General features: G+C 36.9%; 1 protein-coding gene across 4 annotated transcripts in view; it reads right to left on the bottom strand.

The window, feature by feature from the left end:
- The window catches only part of FBXL20 (F-box and leucine rich repeat protein 20), a 96204-nt gene that overhangs the window by 80970 nt on the left and 322 nt on the right, over positions 1-14912 (bottom strand). The window lies entirely within an intron of this gene.

Raw genomic sequence — 14912 nt, 5'->3', positions numbered from 1 at the left:
GGGGGATTAAAAAAAAAGATACAACCCAATTTTTAACACTTGACAAAGGATAAAATAGGCAATCTATGGAAGAAATAAAAGTGATCAATATAAAACATCAAGACTAAAACATAAAACAGGAAGACACTCAATTTCAGTAGTAATAAGAAGAATACAAAATACAACTTTTCCTCTGTCACCAAAAAATTTTAAAGTTGGGAAACATCGAATGGGGGGATGGGTCAGTCCAGTGACGGGTATTAAGGAGGGCACGTATTGCAATGAGCACTGGGAGTTATAGGCAAACAATGAATCATAGAACACTACATCAAAAACTAATGAAGTACTGTATGGTGACTAACATAACGTAATAAAAATATAAAAGTTAAAAAAAAATAAAGTTGGGAAACATCATGTGTTAGTGAAGATATGATGAAACAAGTTCACTCATATACTATGGACCAAAACATAAATTTGGAAGGCAATCTGACAATATCTATTAAACCTAAAAATCATATATTCCCTATGATCCCAAAACCACTCTCCTTGCTATTTGCCATAAAGGAACACTTGCACATATACACCAGAACGCATATATGCGTACCAGAACATTTCTTGCATCGATGTTTATAATGCCAAGGAGAAAATCTAAAGGTCCATTAACAGTTAGCTTTATAAACTAGAATATTCACAGAATACTATGTAGCTGCTGAAAGAAATATACCTACAGATCTCTAAGACATACTGTAGTTAAAATTACAGAACGACAGACACAGTATGAAACTAATTATGTAAACACACACACAGAAAACTAATGCTATATAAAAACATAATAGAAGCGGCACCTGGGTGGCTCAGTCTGTTAAACGTCTGCCTTCGGCTCAGGTCATGATCCCAGAGTCCCAAGATTGATCCTCATGGTGGGCTCCCTGCTCATTGGGGAGTTCGCTTCTCCCTCTGCCCCTCTACCTGCTTATGCTCTGTCTCTCTCTCTCTCTCTCAAATAAACAAATCTTAAAAAAAAAAAAAAAAAAGCGCACAATAAAAGACTTATAAAGATATTGACAAGGTTTAAAACTGGTTCTTATCTCTTTAGGTAGACAGGATCAGGATTATGGGCAATATAAGGGGGAATTTTTATCATACTCAAAATGTTTTAATATTTTAAATAAGAATGTCTTCATGTATTGCTTATATAAATTATGTAAAACATATTAATTTAAAAAAGAGGGGAAGGGGCGCCTGGGTGGCACAGCAGTTGAGCGTCTGCCTTCGGCTCAGAGCGTGATCCCGGCATTATGGGATCAAGCCCCACATCAGGCTCCTCCGCTATAAGCCTGCTTCTTCCTCTCCCACTCCCCCTGCTTGTGTTCCCTCTCTCACTGGCTGTCTCTATCTCTGTTAAATAAATAAATAAAATCTTTTAAAAAATAAATAAATAAATAAAATGAAAAAATAAAAAAGAGGGGAAAAGATGCTAAAAACCTTATGTCCGGTATAATCTTGTTTGTTCATAAAACATGAACATAACCATGCATAACAGATGCATAATTTATGAAAGTATGTAATAAACAGTTAACAATGATTACTCTGGAGATAGGGGGATAGAGGAATTACTTTTCACTTGAAACTCACTTTAAGTTAAATAGAAAATTATACTTTTATTTCTCTTCCAGGAATAAATAATTTAATTTAACCTCCATTTTCTGTCCCAAATTAGACCACAGGCCTATAAGATAGAAGTGGGCAGAAAAACACGTCCCTGAAACACAGTGAACTGAGGGACCTGAAGCTAGTTTAGGACAGCCAAAGAGGCTGATGCTAATTTCCCTTAGCTAAAATAATGGTAACTTTTTTTTTTAAAGATTTTATTTATTTATTTGACAGACAGAGGCAGTGAGAGAGGGAACACAAGCAGGGGGAATGGGAGAGGGAGAAGCAGGCTTCCCGCTGAGGGGCTTAATCCCAGAATGCCAGGATCATGACCTGAGCCCAAGGCAGCCGCTTAACGACTGAGCCACCCAGGCGCCCCAATAATGGTAACATTTCACACAGCACACCACTTAATCAGCCATGGTCCAACTCCGACACAATAAATAAAAGCTACAAGAAAGTTTACTGAGCTAGATTTCGTTAAATTTTACTTAGACTTCCATTTTATTTGAGAGTACTACTGGCATTAAGCGAAACAACTACCTACAAATACTATTTTTTTTTTAAAGATCTTCTTTATTTGTCAGAGAGAAAGAGTGCGCGCATGAGCACAAGTAGGGGGAGCAGCAGGCAGAGGGAGAAGCAGGCTCCCTGCTGAGCAAGGAGCCTGATGCTGGACTCCATCCCAGAACCCTGGGACCATGCCCTGAGCCGAAGGCAAATGCTTAACTGACTGAGCCACCCAGGCGTCCATACAAATACTATTTGACTAGCTGCACCTTCAACCTGAATGTGTATCCAGGCTTAATTCCACAGAAGAAAAACAGTCCAATTACGATAACGTGGAGCATATATATTCTCCCCTAGTTCCTGGACTAATGCTGCATTGACCCTGTGGTTTATCACTCTCATGTTATTTCAACTCTGAAACAATACTGTTACTGGCAATACCAACAGAACCCTAGCCACCTGACTACAGCCAGAGCATGTAAAACATAGAACAAAACTGGATCCTAGGTAGGTATGTAGTATTGTCAAGACTAAAAAGGTAGGGGGTGGCTGGCTGGCTGGGTCAGTAGACCATGCAACTCAGGGTCATATGAGTTCAAGCCCCACAATAGGCCTAGAGTTGACTTTCAAAAAAAAAAAAAAAAAGACTAAAATGAGTTAATTACACAATTCATTTTAACATGTATTTGATAGTGGTTAAAACGGTCAGATAGCTCCTGGCCATAATTCTAAAACACCTTTTATTTTTATGGATGGGATTTTTTTTTTTTTAAGATTTTATTTATTTGTCAGAGAAAGAGAGGGAGCACAAGCAGGGGGAGCAGCAGGCCGAGGGAGAAGCAGGCTCCCCGCTGAGCAGGGAGCCTGATGCAGGCATCGATCCCAGGGTCCTGGGATCATGACCTGAGCCAAAGGCAGACACTTAACAAACTGAGGCACCGAGGCTTCCCTGGATGGGATCATTTTTAATGCAAATTTTACATTACTGAAATAAGTAGGGGCACCTGAGTGGTTCAGGTCATGATCCCAGGAGCCTGGGATTGAGCCCCGAGTGGGGCTCCCTGCTCAGTGGGGGATCTGCTTATCCCTCCCCCTCTGCCCTCCCCCTGTTTGTGCTCTCTCTCTCTCAAGTAAATAAATAAATAAAATCTTTAGAAAGGGGGGGAGAAATAAGTAATATAAATACTTTAAAAATGATAAGTTTGTTTCTTAGTACTTTCTGATATTAAAAACATTTTATTATACTAGACCTACCTGATCTTTTATCTAGAAATGTTTGTTCATAAAATACTATATCCAAAATTGTTATTATTTTAACTCAATGGTAGCATATTGCTACTTTTCATCTTTAATAATATATTATGTGAAATTGATAAAATGCTGCCCAGACTTTGAAGTCAAACCGAAGAACAAAACTTGCAAAAAGCCTTAATATGAAGCTTCACAAACTTACAGTCAAGATTCTACAAATATTTACTAAACTGTTTTAATATCTCATTCCTAGTCTTCACGAAGAATTATAGTAAAGAAAGTAATCAGATCTAGACCATTATGGATTATATACTAACAGCTTTTGGTCCAACTATAATTTACACAGGTACCTTGGTATTCTTTACACAGAATATTTGTTCATGGCTGTTTAAGAGAGTTATTTAAGTTGGTTAGTAAGTATGGCTAATAAGCCAAAGTATAGGTTCTATTCCCATACTCTACAATCCCCCCACACAATTAACTTTGCTCAATTCTGTGGCCACAAACTCAAGTGTTAAATCAGTTCTAACCAACATCTTATAAATGCCTGTTATGGATCAAAAGAGGAATAATGAATAAATTGTTGAAAACAACTCATTCTTAGCATACACTAGAGACAAGTATAGCAGACTTCAAGTCAACTGGATTAAAGTTCTGGCTTTTATACTTAGCTATTTAATGTTGGGAAAATAACAGCCTTTTGGAGCATCTGCTTTCTTATCTATAAAATAGCAGAGAAATATCCTCCAACACATAAGATTTTTTTAAAGTTCAAATGAAATCATAAACGGGAACATGTTCTTTAATATGTAAAACACTATATTAATTTGTTACTTGAGAAGTTCAAATCTCTCTCCTACTAAGGGGGCAGGTGAGCAGGATACCCTATGTACATGACGGTCAGCACTATGCAGAGTCATTCATAAATTCCTTAACGAGACTTAACTGCATGAAAAACAAATGGAGCACCAGTGTATAACTACAAACTATATCATGAATTCCTGGAACTACCAAAGAGTTACTTTCCTGTTACTCTTTCTCTAACCTCATTTAATTTGTTTAAATCTCAGAGGAATGTCCGGCTTTAGTGAGGAGCAGTTACTCTGATTAGCTCTACCATTAGTGGTGTTACTGTTTTGTTTTCCTAAAGATGGGTCAGCAGACCCAAAGCAATTACTAATAAAAAAACCTGCCTATCTTTTCCCTTTGTCCTGTCTTGTAAATATGCAGAGAATGTCACAGAGAAGGGTAATTCATACTTGCATTTTTAAGAGTTTATACCTGACAGTAAAGTGCTACTATTTTTAAAAGCAGGGTCAGTGGGTTTTGTTTTCTTTTAAAAGCACTGTGAATACTTTTCATAAAATTGGTTCTTATCACTTTCCCATACTTCTAACACTGCATTTACCAGAACCCACTAATTATCCTTCTTCCTAACTAGACTACAAACTCACTGACGCAGAGACAATGTTTTAGAGCAGCTTTGTACCGTTAACACCTATCAATATCTGACACACAGTTGGTAGTTAAGTAAATTTTGAATAGTACTGAACTCCTACCCACAGTATATCTTGGTTTTCTATACCGAGCTTTTCTGAGCCCTAGACAGTCAGATAAGCTCTCCTGAGCTCCCAGATGTTTTTCGTAGCTTGAGAGGATGGATAGTGTGTTCTGGTGGTTTCACTGGTGAAACTGAATGTATCTGATCATGTACAACATACAAGTTAGAAAATAATTGTATTTTAGGTGCTGTATATTAGATAATGCATCTTGTTTCTAGGATTAAAACATCTAGGATAGGATAGAAACTTGAGAGAAGGCGTACTGATTTTAACATGTCAAATTCTTGGTAGGTAAATCTATTTCTCCATGGAGTTCACGTTGCAAATCCAAGTTACCTTTGTATCCCTTATCCCAGTATTTCTTTAACAGAAATTTACATCATTATCTCCAAGCGACCTTCTGAAACCTGCATACCAGATCCAACAGTTTTAAGGGATCAGTATGGGGCAAAAACTTCACTGGTGATTTTTTTTTTTTTTAAGATTTTATTTATTTATTTGACAGAGACAGAGACAGCCAGCGAGAGAGGGAACACAAGCAGGGGAAGTGGGAGAGGAAGAGGCAGGCTCCTAGTGGAGAAGCCTGACGTGGGGCTCGATCCCAGAACGCCGGGATCACGCCCTGAGCCGAAGGCAGATGCTTAACGACTGCGCCACCCAGGCGCCCCTTCACTGGTGATTCTAATAGACACTCAGGTCCTTCCTTATTTATTTCTACTATGACATTCTGTTTCTATAAATGAAATTTAGTTTCACTTCTTCCTCCTTAATAATGTCCACTTAATTCGGGGAGTACTATTAGAAAGAGCTTTAGGTTTATCTTTTTTTTTAACTGAGCTATAACTGACAACATTACATTAGGTTTCATCTTTAACATTAATCTGGTTTGTATTAAATTAGGGAAATACACATTGGAAATCTTATTTTAGAGCTCTAAAGACAAAGAGAGGTAAGTGGTTTTTCCCAGGGCTCAGTGTAAGTTCACAATAGTGCCAACATTAGGTCCCTTGAGATTTTGATTCCTATATTTGGCCAAACTTTACTGTCTAGACCAGAGACTGATGAGCTCAGATGTAATTTATGTCACTTAGGGCATACAATCCACCTTTTGAGGCATATAATCTAAATACAATTATTCTTTCTTAAGGAATGTTTTGACCTCGGTGAGACTGCCTTTTTTGTCCTTGTAGATATCTAGATTTGGGAAACTTCTTCTGTGTACCAGTCAGCTGTGACTAAGAATACTGACTATTAAGTCCCGTATCTTCCTGAAGTTACCATTCATGAGAATACGTTAGGAAAATTATACTATTATATAAATGTTTTAACTTATCCAAGGAGAATTCCAAAACAGGTCAGGTTTCTTTCCCACAAATGGGATGCAGAAATAAGTTAGGACAGAAATAAATTAGGACGTGATTTTTTTCAACATGGGCTTCTTTACATGAAGGACATGTACACAGTTTTCAAAAAGCTGATAAGGATGAGTGTGTGGAAACGGTATTAGCAATGCAGAGTTCTTTTTCAAAAATAAATACATCTCTACTTGTCCATGTTCGGTCATGCCATAGCTTTATTTTCTACAAATCAGGGAAGGAAGAATGACCTGTTTCTGGGTAAAAGCTGACTGATCTAGTGTTTTAAATGTCAACTTACAATTTGGTGCCAGATTCTCATCCTAGGAAGCATTTACCCACATTTGCCTAACAATGAATACAATAACGGTTGCAGTATAAACTCCAGATTGAAACACTGCTAAATTACTACTCTTCAACTACACTGATTAAAATTCATAGGTGTTCCTGTTTAATAAACCCAATATATAAAACTGAATCAGATGAACAAAGAGATAATTAGTTACACTCTTTCCTTTGTAATAGAATTTTTCTTTTAAATAGTAAATTCCTTTAAAACATTTAAAATGATGATTTACAAAAAGTCTAATTAAAAACACTTTTACTCCACAAAGTAATATAATAAGAGTCATCACTTACTGAGTGCTTATTGTGTGGCAGATTCCACAGGGTAATAATAGGCATTATTTATTGAGCCCTTATTGTTCAGTAGACAACTTGTTAAGTGCTATGCAAACATTACAGAATTAAATCCTTACAATCCAGTGAAGTAGGCATTATACCCATTTTAGATACTTAAAATTTGAGCCTCAGATTAAATAACTTGCCCAAGCTCACACAGATGGTAGGTGGCAAAGCCAGGGTTCAAACTCAGACTTCAGAGTTCGACACAGAGCTCAGACAAAGCTAATGCTCTTAAATAGATTCTCATTTTATAAATATATGAATTCCATACATCCTAAGAAACTGAACCACAGCACACTGCACTCCAGGATATCATACAATCATTATATTCATTCCTCAACTCCTTTGGCAAAAGTGCTCATTTGGACAGATACACACCAGTTAATCTGTTTGTTTGTTTTCCTTTAAGTGTCCACCTCCACTGCTATCAGAATTTGGAGCAAAAACAAGCAAGAATCCAAAGCAGAATATGGGTTAAGATCACACAGGCTGTTGTAAGCAAAGAAATATAAGAACACTGGCAATAAACTGAATACCTAGTCTCTAATCTGCAGCAAATTGGGGGATTTATTTATAGAGAATCACAGAATTTCTTTTTTTTTTTTAAGATTTTATTTATTTATTTATTTGACAGAGATAGAGACAGCCAGCGAGAGAGGGAACACAAGCAGGGGGAAGGAATGGGAGAGGAAGAAGCAGGCTTCCAGAGGAGGAGCTCGATCCCAGAACGCTGGGATCATGCCCTGAGCCGAAGGCAGACGCTTAGTGACTGAGCCACACAGGTGCCCCGAGAATCACAGAATTTCTGTGCTAGAAAAGAACTTACAGTTGCAGGATCGAGGTCCAGAAAGGTCATACAGATACCAGTACACACATACACATTATTATATGATTATCATTATATATACATATAATGCATATTTTTAAAATACATGTATGTGAATACTTATTTCATAGTTCAGACCTGTATTATTTCCGTTTGTAAAATCCTTAAGACACCACCTTAACACTTTCATCCTTTTACTCAAATTAAGCGTCTGCCTTCGGCTCAGGGCGTGATCCCGGCGTTATGGGATCGAGCCCCACATCAGGCTCTTCCGCTATGAGCCTGTTTCTTCCTCTCCCACTCCCCCTGCTTGTGTTCCCTCTCTCGCTGGCTGTCTCTGTCTCTGTCAAATAAATAAATAAAATCTTTAAAAAAAATAAAAGAAATAGAATTATAACATTAAAATATATAAATAACCTGGTTCAAAAAAGATGACAAAGAATGATTTAAAAACAAAACAAAAATAACATGACAAAAAAAGGATGATATTCTAACAGAGAACTCTGGAAAACTTTGCAGCTAACATTTACAGTTAACATTAAAATGTTAATTTGCAGGCAATTGCAAATCCTTTCTTTTTCTTCTCCCCACCCACCTTGAAAGAGGAAAAAAGGAAACAAAGAATGTAACAAAACCAACTAGCTCTTTGTTGGTAAACTGCAATTTAGTATACACAGAGTTGGCAAAGACCTTCCCTGGGCCTAAACTGTCAGCCAAGGGTGACATATGCATAAGAATAGGTACTCTATATTTAAAAACCTGCCCTAATCTAGAAATTTTACTGTTTTCTTTTTGCCTTTCTTCCCTGCCACATAAATCACCTCACTCTGCAGACAGTAAAGCAAACTCGAAGCATCCACAATAGCTATACCTAGGGCTTCTTCTTATTGCAAGTATAAGTAAAACTGAAAATGCTTTCCCATTTTTTACTTTTAAACAATTATGAAATTATATCTGCCTGCATCCTCTAGTTGATCAGGAAGTCACGCTAACCAACAAATACCATAATAGTTGGTATATCTGATTACATAAAATTGGGCAGGCATTTGATTTATTGCTAACCTTCACCCCATGTTGTTAGATATGATTTCTGTCTTAGCGCCAACGTAATGCATAAGATCAATTTGCTCCTTGCTTACACGGTATTCTACTTCCTTTTTAGTTTTTACTAGAAATTCCTGGGACAAAATTCAAGGACAAAAATGGAAGAAGGCATTGCCAATATGTTTCATAATTGACTAAATTTTTGTCTACCATGATTTAATTGGTGACTTTAATGTCATAGCAACTTAAGAGACTGAGCAAAAATTACTGAAATTACATTTCCATCTGATTACGACCATCAGATATGAGGCTTATTAAATCCAAGAGAATATCGTAGAACCAAATTGGAGGAAAAATGATTAGGGAATACTAGTTACTTAACCTATAGCTGTAACTATTATGCCTGATGGTTATTAGATACATGCTGAAAATCACTACCCAGCAAAGCCATTCTTTCAACAGAAAGTCTTCAAAAGCTAATGCAAGTATGTTCTGGGTTTATTTACGTTTGAATACATATCTTCATTTTTAAAAGTTATAAAATTAAGCAAAATGAATCAAGAACAAGTACCATTACACAGTTCAATACCACCACCTATTGTTAGTTGCTATTAAGTTAAAAATCTTTTATCAAATGGGTCCAAATGCACTAAGACATAAAATTGTAAAACCAAGTTGTATGCCTTCATTTTTCTGAGTCAATTTTCAGGTAGGGGTCTGATCTAAGAATCTACCAAGTCTGGAAGACCAAGTAGGAAAAAGACAACTATGCACAAGCAGCTAAATTTGGTCAGTTGAAGGGCATTCTTTCTTCTTCCTCCCTCCCTTGGATTTTCCTGGTGTAACGGAATATTTTATTTTGAACATCTAAAAATACCCTTCCAAACCGCAGTACTAGTTAGATTACTGAAAATTTTAATTCAGTTCCCAATCTGTCACCAGTTGGGAAACTGTAATCTAAGGGCTGGGAATGGAATCCTTGGCCTGTAACAAAAGTACTTAATAATTTGCAAGAAAAATGAGACCAAGATTTGAAAAGAGACACTTAGGAGATAAAAATAGAAGGATTTTAGAAATTAAGATTAAAAAGTGACATCAACACTAACAGCTAAAACTGACAAATAACCTAAAACATAATATAAAAATTTAAAAGTGTAAATACTTCTAAACACTCCTAATACTGATTCAATGAATGAAAATTTTCGATGCAGAAATAGATTACAGCTAAGAAGAATGTATGACTTAAATATCAAGAACACACTTTGTAAAGTTTTTGCCAAGTTAAAAATTTTTAACGACGGAAAACATAATTTCCAATGTGTAATGATTTATCTTATGTAGAGTGTAGAAAGAAACAAACATACATTGATTTTTAAATAATGAATTACTAAAGTACATGATACAACATACCATGCTTCAAAAAGCGAAAAGGAGGGACACCTGAGTGACTCGGTTAGTTACGGACTGCCTTCGGCCCAGGTCATGATCCCAGGGGGCTGGAACAGAGCCCCACCCAACCACCCGCCTTTGGTTCCCTGCTCAGCAAGGAGCTTGCTTCCCCCTCTCCCTCTGCTGCTCCCCCTGCTTCTGCTCTCTCTCTCTCAAATAAATAAAACCTTTAAAAAAAGAAAAAAGGTAAAAAGGGCCCATAATTATACAATAAACATCAATAACACTATTTTTAAAAAACACAGATTGTCTTAATTGGCCCAAAAAGCCTAGACCTCTAATTTGTACCTTGTATAATATTAGATAACTGCTTTCAAACTAATCTCTAAACGTTAAAAACAAAATTCCTTACTTTTACTAGTATTCCTTCCCATTGCAAGGCTTTTCAAATAGAATGAAACAAATGGCTGTCACCCACTGGGAAAATGTGTAACATTTTCCACGTGCACCAATTAGGAAAAGATGGTCATTTACCACACAGAATGTTCTTTAGATTAAAAGATAAAACCTTACGGGAGAAAAAAGGTCATTACTGAAGCCTTAGCAGTACTGTGCAACTCTGCCTACAAACTTTAGCAATACTGGAGTGGCTGTTCTAGAAGAAACAGCCAAGGAAATGTGGTCCTCTGCTTTTATTTTAAAAATTACAGATTCATAGAATTTTGGAACAAAAGGAACCGTAACAATTGATTCTAAATTCTTTGTTTTGCAAAGGAGGGAAAGGACCAAACTGGAGAAGCAAAAAGAAATGACCAAAGTTATAGTTAATTGGTCACAAAAATCAAGATTAACTAACATCCAGTTCTTTCAACTCCCAATGCAGTATATTCTCTCTGCCATACCACATTTTATGATTTTTCTTATTTTGGACAAACTGACTTAATAAAATGAAGCAGGCAAATAAGTATTACAATTTAATTTTACAGGCTGTAATATTATACATTTTTCAAGGCAGCAGTTAGGTGTAAAGAAAAATACAGTAATGAACAGGGATTCAAAGTATCCAAATTGGAACTTACCATATCCTAACTATGTGAGTCTTAACATTTCCAGGCACTGATTAAACTGTAAATAGTATCTGTGATGTTGGTTAATGTTTTAACAATAGATAATGCCAGACTTTTTAACGAACCCAAATAAGACAGAAATTTTCCTCCAATAGTACTATCATCTTACAATGGAGCTACTAAAGGAATGATGAAATGGAGAGGCTTTACTGAAAAAAAATCTAAACTTATATTCAAAGGCTAGCTTAGATATTTATACATGTCTGTCACTAACCTCACTGAGGGATAAGATAACACACATAGGGGTGCCTGGGTGGCTCAGCTGGTTAAGCATCCAACTCTTGATTTTAGCTCAGATCATGATCCCAGGGTTGTGAGATCGGTCCCAGAGTCCAGCTCCACACTGGGCATGGAGCCTGCTCCTGCTTAAGATTCTCTCTCTGCCCCTCCCCCCCATTTTTTTTTTTTTAAAGTAACACACATTATAGTACTTTAAAGTAACACACATTATAGTACTTCAAAAGAAGTACTTCATTCTTGATAGCAAAGACAAAATAAAATATACTGGATGAAGAAATTTAGGAAAGTTCTTATCCACACACTTTTATGGGCTTTTTGGCTATGTTATGCTAAAAACAGAGCAGAACAACAGAGTGAAGTTAAAAAAAAAAAATGCAGGTTGGAATCCTGGCTCCCCCACTTACTAGCTGTGCAACTTAAGCACTTCTTAGGCCCTAGCTTTCCTCAACTGTAAAACAGCATTGTAAGAATTAGAAGTAACTGAGGTAAAACATCTAGCTCAGTGCCTGGTAGGCAGGATTCAATAACAATTATTAAGTCTGAAAGGAAATTATCAAAATTTGCCACAAAACAATGTATACTATAAGTAACGTAATAAAACGTACTTAGATGAATTCCAATTGAGAGAGACGTTAGTCAGCACTCATTATGTTAGCTTATAAGGGTTATTTTTGTAGAAAGTTAATGCCAAAGTGATACAGCAAAGGACAACAATAATTTTCACATCTCTGCATCTCTTTAACTCTTTTACCCAACTGTCATCTACTTTGGCTATTCTACAGGATGCTACATATCTGACTAACAAGTACTCTACTCCCTTTATTTTAACTTAAAATTTTTTTCTACAGCTCCAGCCCTGAGTGTGAGAGTTAAAGTGTGTGGCCTGCACTTACAACATCCAAAAGCATAATGCACATAATATTCCTTATAAGATTTTGAAGAATCAACTATAAAAAGATGAATTTTATCTTCCACCCAGAAAAAAAAAATGTGACCAAGAAAAAGAAAACTACCTTTCACTTTCTGTATTAACCGTAACTAATTTGAAATGAGTTAGTATTTGCTAAAAAAAATTTCCTTCCCTCACAAAAATTCTCAGGGATCGGCTATCTACTTACAATCATAAAATTATCAGTCCTTCAAAAACCATTCTGTAATTTTGAGAATTAAAAAAATAACATGATGTAAATGTTTTAGGAATGAAAAGACTGCTTTATTTTGTCTACATGTTTTATCCATTGAAACTAAATATTTAAAATGTTTTCAATCAATTAGCAATAAATTTACTACTTCATAAGAGACCTAACAGTTTATTATTTTACTACTTGTAAACTAGGTCAGTGAAGAGGTAAATGGAAAAAAAAAAAAAAAGAGGTATATGACTTTAAGAAATACTCAGATAATTAAACTCATTAACACATATCATTTCCAGCCTTTCCCATTTGTGTTCTGGCATGGACCACTTCATATCATAATAAAAGACTAAAATGTTTATTTATCAACCAAAAGCTAATCATGAATACTGTAGAAGGAGGGTTTTTTAATCCTCTCTTATTCTTTATCTTATGACACCTTTAGAAAGCTTCAACTGGTTTAGTTTAACGTAAATAGATAACAAAGCAATAAATTTTATTATGATAGTACCACCATTACAGGTAAACTACAAATTAAAATATAAGATAATTACAAAAATAGGATGCAGCAATGCAATTTTAAAACACATACTACAAAAAGAACTCCTTCCAACAGTAACTCAATCTAAAAGAAAATAGCAAAATAATAAAGAGCAGACTTCAATGGCAAAAGGCTATCCCCCACTAAGGATCTTCAGTATTTGGGTTTCTCTTTCAAGATTCCTGTTAACTGCTGAAAGTTTACTCAGTAATTTTAATGACGATCTGGACTTTTATAGGACAGTAGTACTGAATATGAAAGCTCCCTAAATTAAGCTTATTGGCTCTCTCTACTTTAAGGCAACCTAAAGTTCTGTTAAACACCAAATCACATCTACTGTAGTATTTTCTTCCTACAATTACATTAAATATGAAGACTCTGAAGAGGCCAATTTCTAGATTTTCTCTACTCCTCACCTCCAACAATAATATCGTAGAGCTCTGAATTTACACTTTTCCCCAACACCTTCTGGCTAGATTTTTGTGGATAAATTAAAATATTTTCCCCATAAGCATAAAAAGAAACCAAGGAATAGACTAAACTGAAGACCTTTAGGTAACAATTTCACCCTCGGCACCTAGTGGGCAAGTTTCCTGAAACTTCTGTCTCACCGTCTTACAATTTCATGCCTTCAAATGGAAATGAAGAAAACACCAAATGAGACGTACACTGAGCTGTGAGTGATCCCAGGTCAGTCTGATTCTCTGCCAGAAAGGGCCAGGTAACGTTTACTCTAACTGTTGTAGAAGTTTCTTTCTCTTATCCCCTCAGTAAACCCTGGGGGTATTATTTCCACACTACTGCAATTCATCCGTAGTTAGAGTACTTCACTTCCCAAAGGAATCACTTCCTTAACACGGTTGACTACTCACTGAAGACGCTTTCAGGTGTTTTCCTATTTCCTCATCCATTCCTCAATTCCATTAGCTTATAAACCTCGCCAGAGGAAAAAAAAGTTCTTAAAGAATGGGTTTTCTGAAGTCTCCCCGACCTTCGTCCCAACCTCAAAGACCGTACACATCTAAGAGTTCCCAGAAACAATGAGCTACAAAAGTACAGACTAAACGGGAAAGAAGAGGAAGTATCAGAACAATACCCAAACCAAACACAGCACTGAAAACTCGTGGTCGTCTCTAACATCCCAGTCTACTACCCCCACTTCCCTAGATTAACCAAGGTCTCGCAAACTCAGAGAAAAGGCCCCCTGGCCCATAATTTCCCTTTCGCTTCACGAAGAAAGTGGCAGACAGAAAAGAAGCCAGCTCCGGTTGATCGGAGCTGTGATGCTTTTTCTGCCGGGTGGAGGGAGGCAAGCCAAGGGTTGTGTAAAGAATGGAAAGCTGAGTGATACTGGGGGGAGGGGGGAATTAGGGCGCCAGAGCTAATCCCTTACCGGGGCCCGCCGGCGGAACAGGCTGGAGGCGACCAGCCCGGAGGACTAGGGAAGCTGGGCTGCATCGGGCTTTCGGCTCGCGAGAAAGGGGAAAGAAGTCTGGCAGCCCCAGCGGTCAGTGGGTGACGGCGCCAGGCAAGGGAGGAGGCTCCGTGCGGAGCGAAATTTTCGGGGCACAAGAGCGGGAATCGCCTTGCTCACGCCGCCCCAGCCCCCCCCCCCCCC

This window comes from Ursus maritimus, unplaced genomic scaffold (assembly GCF_017311325.1).
Source record: "Ursus maritimus isolate PB19 unplaced genomic scaffold, ASM1731132v1 scaffold_24, whole genome shotgun sequence".
NCBI lineage: Eukaryota > Metazoa > Chordata > Mammalia > Carnivora > Ursidae > Ursus > Ursus maritimus.
The sequence above is the reverse complement of the archived record's forward strand: the minus strand, read 5'-3'. Positions and strand labels throughout refer to the sequence as shown.